The sequence below is a fragment of the Coturnix japonica genome, chromosome 3 (genome assembly GCF_054131305.1).
Source record: "Coturnix japonica strain WE chromosome 3, WE-NBRP24, whole genome shotgun sequence".
NCBI classification, from domain to species: Eukaryota; Metazoa; Chordata; class Aves; order Galliformes; family Phasianidae; genus Coturnix; species Coturnix japonica.
In genome coordinates, this window is record NC_140665.1 from 56606497 (window position 1) to 56619495 (window position 12999).

Consider the following 12999-nt stretch of genomic DNA (forward strand, 5'->3'; position numbering starts at 1 on the left):
CACGGGGAGGGCGCGATCTCCCTCGGGTCGAGTCCGGGTTCGGGTTTGATGGAAATGGAGCTCGTCCCGCGTGCCGGAGCGCATGGAGACAGTCCTGATATTACTGAAATGTGTGGAAGGAGCTCGTTCCAGAGCAACGCTCTGGAGTGCGGTGCCGTGTTTATGTCGCTCATCCCGAGGAGATATCGGTGGCAAAGTTCAGGCCGACATCAGCCCGGCCGAACGGGGCTGCGCAGCTGCGGGGCGATGGGTGCGGGAGCGGGGCCGGGACAGCCGCAGCGTCGGGACCGGGATCGGTGGGTTGGAACGGCTCCTGGGAGGTTCCGTGCGCCCGTCCGAGGGCCTGAGTCTGTGGAATGGGTAAGAGAAAAGGATGATCCTCATCGGCTCTGGAAGTCAAAGATTTCTCAGCCCTCTGTTTGACCGAACTGTGTTTGGTTCGGTAAATCTGCGACTGAAAGATCAGCCTGGAGCTGTTTTTAAACTGAAGCTGATTAATAAATACATAAAAAGAGCCTATTCATCAAAGAGGAACAGTGTGTGGCGTTTCACTGCTGCAGCTCATGCCCAGGGGTTTCTCTGTGCAACTCTCTGTAGCCAGAAAATGTTCATTCTCAGAATAGTAAATAAATTAGGGAAAGGGGAGGCAAGCTCATGCTGCTCAGTCTATGTCCAAACTAAGACTTTAAGGTAACAGCATTCAATAAATAGCTGATATGATGCTTGCTTACAGTGGCACTCTGGTCACAGAAGTATCCATGTGAACAGGACAGCTGAATGCTACCCCCTTTGTCGTTCTTCTCTAGACTGGAAATAGTTTGTGTAAGTGAACAAAAGGGTCATTGCCTTCCCAACTTGGGAAATGTAGGAGAGAAATAAAGGCCTGGTACATAATTTGGCAATGAAATTCAGTATCAAAAATGAGATCCTTATTTTTCAGGTGCTCCTCAGGGAGTGCATCACACAGATGTGACTTCTGCTGTTGAGGCATCTGTGGCAGCAGTGCCTGTCCAAGTGGGGAGGGCTGGAGGGCTGCAGCACTCACCCTGAACAGAACTTGCACCATCCTACACATTACTGTTTGTTAATCACTAACAATATTCTTGGCACTGCACAGGACTTCAAATCATGACAGTCTTTACCACACATATTTTTCTGTATGAACTAAGAGGCGAGCATGCAGAGGCACACATACAGAAGCAATAACCCAAATGACACATATATACACATGCATGTATAAGTGTGCGTGTGTGTCCGTGTTACCGCTCTTTTCCACACTTCCAAATCTGACAGTTGTTCCGTTTCTGTGTAACGTTTCCTAACACAACCCATTTGTTCTTCAGTCAAATTCAGTTTGAGAGGTTAATCTTCTGTAAAATCGCGAGCATTCTCAAAAGCTGTTAATATCACAAACAGAGGATTATAACTGCGTAGTCTAAATAAACCAAAAGAAGGGAGTGATGAGAAATGTTTTACTCACGGTAGGTATGAGAAAGTGTGTGCTTTTTAAAAGTAAACTAGCTCCTGAAGTTCCAATCTCAATATTTTTAATAACGTCTCCGTGCTTTAAATATTTAAAAGACGTAATGGCATAACATTAATAAAATGCACAATAGGGAACAATCCTACATTGGCAGAGAACAGACTGGGTGACCTAATTGATTTTTCCCATCTCTGACTTGTGCAATGACTTCTGTCATTGTAATGAAATCTCGGTGTAATCAAAGCCGGCAGGATCAGGCCCTAAATTAGCATGTTGGTCTGGACTGTCCCTCCGTCCGGACCAGCTCCAAAGCCCACTGCCGTCAGCTTGACCCCTTATGAGTGCAAGAGAGGTTTGGATCCGGTCTTCAGGATAGCACTGGAAGGGAGCTGAATTGTTGTTTTATTATATGTAGGAAAAAAAGAGTATTTGTGGGAAAAAAATGCATGGGTGGATTCCGCAGTACAAACCTTCCAGATGCAGTTCAGTTAAGAAAGTCCAACAGGAAGGCGTCAAAATGAAATGGAGAACTTTTTGGCACAGAGAAAACTAGCAGTTAATGCGAGGATGTTCAAAGCTTGCTAACTCATTGTTTCTCTCAGTTCATCTGTCAGATGGCCATCTCTTGGACTTGCCATCAGATTGTAAAGCCTTTGGGATGGAGACCAACTTTTTGTTCTGTCTCTGCAGAATCTGTGCCTAGAGCAACAGTGATCTACTAGTAAAAAGCTTAGCATTGCCATGGAAGTCTCAGTGTAGTTTGGGTGTAAATAGCCTGGAATGGAGGTGATTAACACAAATGCTTTCATGATCTATGCTAAGTTTAAAAGAATGCTTTCAGTCTAGACAAGGGGCAGCACCAGAATCACTGCACTGGTCTAAATTCATGCATCACTTTACACAAGTGTGGTTTTTGTGTGGTGACAGGCCACGAGGTAAAGCTGTGTCTGAGTAAAACTTGAGGATGTGAGTAACCAACAATGAAAGTTCCACGGGGCTTTCTGACACATTCGTATGTCTGGCTGTTGACTTCTCTGTGATCCCAGTATATGGGACGACGACTCACAGCACCCAAATCATAAGCCTGGGTGTTTTCTCACTGTGGCTGTGCTCCCAGTGAATTTGTTTGGTGGTTATGACCCACTAAACAGATCCCACTGACTTGCTGGAATGACTTGCTCATTCCCACTTCCTGGGTGCTGCTGACCCAACAATTAGCAGTAGCACATTGGACTGGGGAAACTGCTGACTGAAAGAAAAAAAAAAAAATCATGAAGGGAATAAATATATATATATATATATATACATGAAAGAAAGAAAGAAAGAAAGAAAGAAAGAAAGAAAGAAAGAAAGAAAGAAAGAAAGAAAGAAAGAAAGAAAGAAAGAAAGAAAGAAAGAAAGAAAGAAAGAAAGAAAGAAAGAAAGAAAGAAAGAAAGAAAGAAAGAAAGAAAGAAAGAAAGAAAGAAAGAAAGAAAGAAAGAAAGAAAGAAAGAAAGAAAGAAAGAAGGAAAGAAGGAAAGAAGGAAAGAAGGAAAGAAGGAAAGAAAGAAAGAAAGAAAGAAAGAAAGAAAGAAAGAAAGAAAGAAAGAAAGAAAGAAAGAAAGAAAGAAAGAAAGAAAGAAAGAAAGAAAGAAAGAAAGAAAGAAAGAAAGAAAGAAAGAAGGAAAGAAAGAAAGAGAGAAAGAGAGAAAGAAAGAAGGAAAGAAAGAGAGAGAGAAAGAGAGAAAGGGAAAAGTTCAGCTTCAGTAAACTTTGGTTCCCTAATCCAGTACAGCATGAGGAGCAAGGAATGAAGAGCCTGACATGTAAATTAGACAATAAAGGACAGGAAGGTCTCAGAGGTGCTGATTTAGCAGGGACACTATTGGTGAAATTATTGATGTAGAATCCTTCAGGAATGAAGGATTTCTCAGAGAGTTGAGAAATCTGTATCTTCATCTGTGAGCTCACACTGTAGTGTCAGTGATGCGCATATTGCCCTGCATGTGTGCAGACCAACAGGCAGGCATGAGGAAAGGCAGTGGTGCATGGCATGGAGTTTCTATGCTGCCCTTACAGCCGTTCTCAGCAGCCACTTCCACTTGCTAGGAAGTCTTGATGCGGTTCAGTTCTGGTGACCTGACAGATCTTCCTTTGTGCTTCTAAGATTGCATATGCCCATGTGTAGCTCATTTCTGCCTGCCTCAGGCCCAAGCATGGACGGTTCCTCATCCCAGTTATGTCACAAGGAAAGCTTAGAAACACACAAATAAAACTACTACATCTTCTAAACGTCACCTCATTTTCCTTTAAAAAACAGAGTATTCACCCAAGAGGAAGGGGATAGGCTCTGTGGCTTTGGGGTTCTCAAATCTAAGATTTATTGGACCATAGAGAGAACACAAGAGTTGAGGCTCCCTCAACTGATACTTCAAATAGAATGAGCAAATCAAAACTCTGTTATCATGATATTGACAGTGTTACAACCTTTTCCCTTTTGAAAGAAGAGAATAAGGCCTGCTTATTTCTTGGAATGGAAGACCACCAGAGCTTTCTGTAGTCAATTCATGTGAGGTTATGTGCAGTGGATTTGTCACACATTGATGTCTTCTACAATGTAGCAATAGCTATGGGGTTGCCTGATGGTAATAGGTGGCTTCTAGCGGCTTCAGGCTTAGTGGTGTAAGGCAGTTTTATATTAAGCCTTTGGTCCCAGTGTTGTCAGATGCTATTGGCACTGCCCTTGTGCTACTACCAGCACTTTTGCACCTCGAATGGAGCTGGTCTGGGGGGCTAACTTACGAGAAATCTATACTGCAAGAAAAGCATAGTGACTCTTTAATAGGGCAGAATGGAGAGGAGCAGGAACATCCACAACCTCTCTGTGCAGCCTGTTCCAGAACTTCACCATCCTCAGTGAAAAATTTCCCCTGACATCTAAGCTAAATCTTCCCTCTTTCAGTTTAAACAGTTCCCCCTTACTATCCTACAAAGAATTTACTGCACAGTGCCTGCTCGTAGCTTGGACTGGCAGCCAGGTGTGGCTCCTCAGAGCATTCATGCTTTGCTCTGCTTGGGTTTGGCCCTCAAGCTGCTCTCGCAGAAGCCCTGCTCGGGTTGGTTCCAGGTCTCTGTAGGGATGAACCCCAAGAGCATTCAACCCGAAGAGGAAAGGATGTGGATTTAGTGGCGTGCTTCCAGGCTAAGCTGCTGATGCTGATGATTCTTAGATCACAACTTTCCACATAGCCATCAAAGTCCCCTTTTGGATCTGTCTCCTTATAACGACCTGCTTTAATGTGTTTGCAGTTTTATATAGTAATAACATCTAGCACATAGCAGGGAAGTTTATCTGCTCAGTACATGATAGCACCCCATCAACCTCTCTTGTAAAAGTGAAATAAAATCTCCAACTGCTCGGTTTGTTAGTTACTCATCTTTAATAATTAACTATTAGAGAGTATCTTAGTATCCACAGATCCATTAAATGGCACCTGGAGTTGAGTTTTATACCAGGGATTTTTAAATTTTGTTAAGAAATCGTGCCTTTCTGGCTAAAACGTTTTATATAATGTGGGGGGATCTGAGTAGTTTTTTGTTTTTGCTCTTTATCGACACCAGCAGCTTCTACAAGTGTGACCGCCGGGATGTTTAACCGTGGGGTACGGATCTAAAGAACACGTGTATACGGATTTCAAGAACTAGAAAGCTAATTTTGTAAGAGGGAGTCAAGCAGGGCATATGGTAGATAACAGTTCCCTTTCACATTCTAACACAGGATTGAGATTTCTTAACAAAGGCAATAGAGTTGCAAAACAGCATGACTTAGTTGCAGTTAGTAATTAATGAGGTGCTAAAAGTGGCTAAACAGAGGATCCCAGACAGAGAATGCATGACTCAAGAGGATAAGAAACCCCCATCCTTCCAAACAACAGTGTCATTTAAATAAACAAGAGGCGAGTCCCCCGGTTCGGCGTGGTAGGAAGGATGCGGCCATCACAGAGCCCTCAGCCGCAGCAGTATGCAGTTATGTCCGCCCCCAGGGACCGAGTGTGCTCTCCTCCGGGTGAAGGCAGAGCCTTCAGGTGCGAAACATTTGTTTAATCCGCTACTGGGGGGGGAGGGGCGGAAGGAAATAAATCACAGGCTCATCGCTGCTGCTGCTTTTCCAGTGGGATGTTAGCCAACAATCAAACTACGGTGGTTCCCCTTAAGGCTGTTACCAGCAAGATGTAGTCTACCTGGCAGGCCTTCTTTTCTTTTTTTTTTTTCCTCATAAAATAAATCACTTCTGTGTTTGTAGAAGTGGTCTAAACCCTTTGGTTCATGCGTATTCATTTTTTCCTTCTTGCATTTTAATAAGCTTGGGAGATTTTGTGTCATTCTGCACAGCAGTCCAGGATTATTATTATTTTAAACAAAACCAATTCCAGTTTGAGTATTATATGAAAATAGCTAAGGTTTATAAAGTGTTTGTCCCATAATGTTTACTTTCTTTCCAACAAAACATTTATAAATAGATTGAGAGAAATGTGGCAAAGTACCAAAGCCATCCACTAAAATATTTCATAAGAAACTATAATGTGAAAGGGGAATAAAGAAGCACTTTTGGAAGTGATGTTTGTTAGTGAATTCCTTTTTGTGTAGGGGGATATGATGCAATATGTCATGTTGACCCTTTGGAGTCTATGGTGTACTGATCCAAATTTATTCCTGAAGGGACTGCAGTGCAGTACACGAGCCGTAGTCAGATTGAGTTTATCTACACATTTCTACTGCTAAAAAGATGCTGATTGCTTTCTTTGTTTGTTTTCTTTCGTGTATTTGCAAAGCTAGCAGGCTGAGAAGTTAGTGGAAAATGTATTTTCTGTGTTTTCAAATCAGGCAGCTGCAGTATATTTAAGTGTTTATTTCCCCCGAGTATCCTTGCATCTTAGTGCCTGGTGAAGAAGAAAAATCATTCATGTCCTTTATTCTCTCTTCTTTGTTACATGTGAAATTCACAGTATGTATTGGATGTTCTATTTTCATTAGACACATAAACACTTTGGAAAGACTATATGTGGTTTCTTGAAATTGAGTGGGCTGTTTTTTTTATGTGCTACCTTTTCTTCTTTTGAATATCTGACTACTACTTAATCTTTTGCAGCTCCCTGAGAGTGAGCAGCAGTGGGATCAGCGGAGGATACAAGTGCATGGCCATGCAGTGTTGGTTCTTGTGTCGTGGACAACAGAGACAAGGGTGTTCAACTAAAGCGGCTGTGAAGACCTCAGTAGCTATAATGATACTGTTAATTTTGAATGAGGTGACCAATCTTTCTTCCAGGAAAAATAGACCTTTGAGATCTGCAGATGTTATAGTATTGCACTGAGTTTGTTTGAAACTCCAGCTCAGGAGATTCTTGAGCTCAAGGGTCAAAGTGAATGAAGGTCTTGTCCTGCTACAGTTCCCTGTAGACATGGGTCCACTATGGTCGAACTCAGCAGGACAGACTAAAGGTTGACAAAGGTGGACAGGATTTGATCTTCTGTCCTGAAAATGTCATAGAATCATAGAATCACAAGGTTGGAAAGGATCTACAAGATCACCTAGTCCAACTGTCCCCCATAACCATCACTACCACAAGCTGCTAAACCATATCTATCTTGTAGCTCCTCATCTAGACGCCTCTTGAACACTGCCAGGGATGGTGACTCCACCACCTCCCTGGGCATCCATTCTAGTGCCTGACCTCTCTCTGAGAGAAAAGGTTTTTCCTTGTGTCTAATCTAAATCTCCTCTGGTGGCAGAGTCGACGTGCACTACTGCAGCTGTTTCAGCTTTTTTAAAAAAAATTAAGGTCATTCTTGGTTTTCTGTCCTCAGTGATGGCCATTGCTCTGAGCTGTGCAGGGTCCGGCTTCAATTGCACTGGGAGAGTGCTCTGCCACAAAGAAGCACAAAGGGATTGCACTTACTTAGAAAGGAATACATTTCTTCAGGACTGCCAGGAGGGAGTTTCTGCAACCAAAAATGTAACCTCCTCTATAAAGCTTTTCCTTAAAATTACTCTAGAGGGAGTCAAATCTAAAAGTTTATTTATCTTTAAAGTATTTCAAATACAGATCCTTCTTTTAAGTTGTTCATTTTGCTTCCTGTTTATTTATTTTAGACCTGACTTTTAATACAGCATTTTTGTTTGAATGTGTTTGTGTGTTTTCAGATCAGATACTTGCTAATAGTACTTAAGAAGCATTACTCGGAGTGATGTGTCACTGTCACAGCAATAAATAGTCCTTGAAACCAGTACATACCAGTTTAGCTTTGAAGGAAACTGAGCCCTAAGAAACAAAAGAAAAAAAAAAACATACAAGAGTTTCACATCCCAAAGAAATGGAGATACTGCTTGTAGTGAAGATCATTTTCTACAGTGCTTTGTATGACCTCAGTATCTGATGACACACTATGTCTGCTGCATGACAACTCTGCATTTGAAATGTACCTTTGAACTGGATGTAGCATCCCATCAGCAACACGCTACTAACTTATTTATTATCTGAATATCCTACCTACTATTTTTGCACTGCAAGGATCACTGGGCTCTTTTTAAGACTTTAACATATACTGAGATAGATGAGAGGGAATACTGTACTACCTCAAGAATTATTCTGAGGGGCAGTCTCTGCTGGGGCAGAGCTACCTCTCTTTAACCTCACTTTGCATATGTAACCAGCTTGGCAGCAGACTGGAAACTTTTCTGCTCTTATTAACCTTCCACTGGTTACAGCTGCTAAATGTCTACCGGCTTTCTGACATCAGCAGAAAATAAGCATTTGTCAGACACCTTATGAACTCAGAAGAGGGAGAGCAATACTCATGAGGTTCCCATCTAGGGATTCCTACACAATCATTGAAGGAATTACACCCACTGTCTCACAGAAAAGACTATCTGGTATCTGGCAATCCAGAAACTCCACAAATTCCCTGAGATCTAAACACCAAGCAGAGATAAGTGGGAGGCCAGAGCTAGCAGTTGAATTTCAACCTGGTTTCACTCATCAATGAACACATCCTGGTGTGATTGTAGGCAGAGTCATTTTTGTGCTGAGCCTTGTGCTTTTGGAGCATCTGCATTTTTTGATGGGGGAAATGGGGTGGATGTGGGGGCAGTAGTTAGCAATGGACAGAACCAATCTGATTGCATACCTGCATATGAACTTGTCACTTAGGCTGCCTTTGCAGTCATCAGAAAGGCAGGAATTTCTACAACTGATTAATTTGTCTTAGGATAGATGTATAAAAGAGCTGAGCAGAGACCAAAGACCTGTAGATGCCTGAAGTCGGCTGAAATAGTTTTCCTTCTGCACTGCTGCATATAAAGGAGAGCACAGAAAGAAGCTCAATTCACTGGCAGAGCATGGAAAATAGCATCTTAGCTGACTGATATTTCTGATTTCCAGAATGATTCTTTTAACATTTGTTTCACATAGGCCTGAGGCATTTTGCACTACTCCCTCTCCATACTCTGCTTCAGCTGATGGTTGCACATCTGTTCTGTGTGAAGACTGTGCTTGCATCCCTCTTTGTCATCACAATTGCTATTGACCTGGCAGAAAGAAATTGAATAGGGCATCTTACCTGATAAGTTCATCAATGGTGGTGCAGGGTTTTGCAGCTTTATCTGCAGTTTTCTACCAATACTCTCTTGGGTGTTGAGCTCCAGAGCAGCTCTGTGCAACCAGCTCAAGTTGCTCTTGCTGTCTCTGATCAGCCCCAGGGAAGGATAACCAGCAAACCTGTTACTTCAGGCTGGGAGATCTCTGTTCCTCTGTGACTACCTCATTTCTGGAAAAGTCCCGGTTGATTTGGGAAACAGGAAGCGGTTGATCAGAAATCGCTAGCTGTGTTAGGGGAGAGTCACGTTGGCATTCTTTTTTGAAGCCAGGTAGGACATGGGTTTGACTTCTAGCCCTCTGTACCCACAGAAGGTGCCATGGTCTAACCTAACCCAACTCAACACAATGCATTCCAATGGTTTCTATCTGGGCCTAGCTGGAAATTTTGCAATCTTTCCTGATAGTGTAAACTAAACTAAATAACAAACAAACAAATAAATAAATAAATGAGATTTTAGCAAGAAACTTCAGCTTTAATGCATCCCCTTTTCTTACAAATACATTAGATTGAAAAAAATATGTTCAAATTTCTGAGCAACATTTTTCCTTTTGCTCTTTCTAACCATAACAGTGAGTTTCCCTGAGGAAAAATGTTGGCCATAGGACTGGCGGATCAGCAATAGCTGTGTTTTTCGAAGAAATCAGCTGGATGAAAAGGAAACTGGGGTTAATATGAAACATTGCCCTACACCTTACTCTGGCTCAAGTAATGTATTTTCCTTTTCTGTCTGTCTTTTGCTTTTTCTCTTTCTCCCTTTCATTATTATTATTATATTTACATGAGATGAATCAGACTTTCCCAAGTTCATGAAAAGAAAATTCATCTCTCAGTGTCATGTCTATGTACGTGAACTGACTGCCCTCTCTCACAGTCAAAGCCCAGCACATATAGAACTTCATAAAAGTATACTTCACTTAAATTAGAAGGAAGGCTACTCTCTTTGCTGCACCTAACCTTTTATAATTGGATAGAATATTAAAAATTCTTCATCTTCAAAGAACTTTACATGTATTTGTTTGTTAGTTTTCATAGTAACCTTGAGAAACAGTGTTATCATTGTGTTTGTGAAGAAAGCTGAGATAGAGTTCATCTGTTCGCAATTTTCCTTACAAGCTGCCCACCAGCAAAATCTGCATTGTGCTACTGATGCTTGGAGATCTGGGTGGGCAAGCCAGCAGCAACCACTAGCAAAGACTGCCAGCACAGCAGCCTGCCCTAAGCTACAATTAGACAATATTATCATTGAATTAGCAGTGGTCACTTGCATCAGTGCTGCAGTTGTTCCTACCTACCGGTGGAACTGCAGCAGTGGGAATGTTCTTTAGATCAAAGTCAGTAGAGATGTAGCAAAACATTTTTCCACAACCAAGCCTATTAGCTATTGCAACATAATTATTGTGTAAATATTATCATTAAGTTTAGCTGGAATTATGAACTCTTAGCTTGGGATGCTCTGCAAGTCACAGCTAGGTTGTGGAGAGGTGAAAACAGTAGTGCCAGTAATTCAGTTCAAATAGCTTTCCCTGGTTGTATTTATTTCATCTTTTCTTCCCAAAGGGATTGTTGATCTTGAAAGTAGATGCATCCCTCCTGGAAGAGGGTGTTGCAAGCATTTTTACATGGCAATGAGGTCTGCCTCCCACAGTGCCTCTGAGAGGGAAAAGAGCAGAGGGCATGTGTCAAAAGTTGAGAATGTTGGTCAGTTCCTGAAGGACACTGAGTAACATTAGCCCCATAGGGTGGTACCTAACCATAGAAATGTATTGCTGTCATCAGAAATACAGTGGCCCAGATTTGTGCTCTCAGGTGATACAGTCTGCAGAGTCTTTCCAGTTGTCTGCCTCAGGACAAAAATATCCACAGATATATAAAACTATTTAGAGATAGCTAATTAAATTTATAACTGTTCTTCAAGCAGATTCTTTTGCAGTAATCATCAGTCTTCAACATTTCGGCTTCACCTAATTTAGTTAAATAGGTGAAGACAAACCCATCCAATTCCCTATACAAACATTTTTATTTCATTTCTTAAAACTAGCTCACTTTAGTTCACTTAGCAGCTCTTCTTGATAATTAAAAAGACTTTTAAAAGTGATGGAACTACCTCATCATTCAGAATTTATGCCGTCTATTAAAACCATGGAGAATACTGCACTGGGGCAGATTGTGTTGCATCTGATCTCCTGTTTCTGCTTCTGCAATGCCTCTTCCAAATTATTGCCAAAGACAAGCATTGAAATATTTAAAGATCTGAGGTGGTTGTGCCTCTGTTATGTCAGAAATCCCTGGTATAGCTAAAACCACTTACATGTAGAAATGGTATCTCTTTCATGCTCAAGCTTAAAAAGAAAAGTTCTAATTTTATCTATTTATTTATTTAATATGTAATTAATATTTATTAAAAAAAAAAAGTATATACAAACAGATTTTTGCAAGCTCTCTCCTTACTCATGGTATTGACTTCCCATAGTGCATTGTGGTGGAACTGAGTCCTGAATGATCATAAGATGGGTTGTAGATGTGGCTCTGCAATGTCCTGTGGAGTCAGTGTTAATATCTGCTCACTTATGTCATTGCTATGCAGTTTATCTGGGTAGTAGAGTAACTGTATCTTGGATAAACACATACAAGAGTAAGCACCATATGGAAGATTTACAACTCAGGTGTGATTTCGAGAGAATAGGGCTTCACTGCCACTAGTGCCCATTGGGATCCAGAACCAAAGAAATTGCTTTATTGAGTGTGAACCCTAAGCTAGGAGTCCTACTGGGCCTGGGCTGTAGCTGTGTGGAGCCAAATGGGAGAGCCTTGCACTGTCCCAGAATGCTCGAGGATGTGGTGTAACAGGGATATGGTCACACAAACACAGATGTTTATCTGAAGTGTAAAAGCCCTTGTTTATTCTTGTCACTCATGTACTCTATGACTCCATTTCATAGAGACGGCTCCTGTGACCCTGTAGGACTGGGGCCAGCTCTGTGTCCCACCTCTCCCCCCACTTCAACTTCCTCCATTTCCTCAGCTTCACTTGGGGCCTCATGTCCCTGCTATCCATGGCCCAGGCTCCCTGTGCCAGACCACATAGGGTTAACCAGGTCTGTTGGAGCAGTAGAGCCCACATCTGGGTTTTCTCATGCCAAAAAACAGCTGTAAAAAAGGCTTTGGTGCCTATCAGTCCTGATATGAAAAGAGATGTCCACTGGAAAATAAAAAAGTGCCTCCCTAGGACGAAAATACCAGAAAAGATGAGAAAATGAGCAAAAGCTCTGCTTTGCTGTGCTTAAGACAGTCTAGGTGGCAGCAAGCACAGCAGGTTAATGGAGTCACCTCTCACCCCTGGAAACTAGTTTAAATCTTGCCTTAGGGTAATAAAGGAAAATTGCATCAGATGGTGTCAAATTAGTCCCTTAGCGGACTTTTCTCCACATCACAAATTCACTGCAAATTTTGCACAATTTGTCATGATTGGCAGGATCTGCTGGGAAGAAGCTGGAGATGGGAATAGCTGGGGTTTGTAGGCCAGAAGTCAGGGTCTGTTTGCAGATGGCTTCTGCACTATTGGTACTTTGCTGTCAGAACAAAGCCTCAGGTTCATTCCCATTCATCAAAGCAGGGGAAACAATCAGAGAAGCACTATCTCCTGACAAACATAAACTACTATTCACCTCTACAGCCAAGGAGACTGGCTGGAGCAAGATCCCACCTACTGGTATGCACCAACAGCCCAATGAGTAGAGTTATCTAGGGTTTATGAGCAAAAAATATAGTCACATCTTACTGGAGTTTAAAATGATCAGGTATCTTAAAAAAGAGTGGTCTTGGCATAAAGGAAATGGAACATTCTGGTGAAACTGGGACATTCATGTTGACCACAATGTGT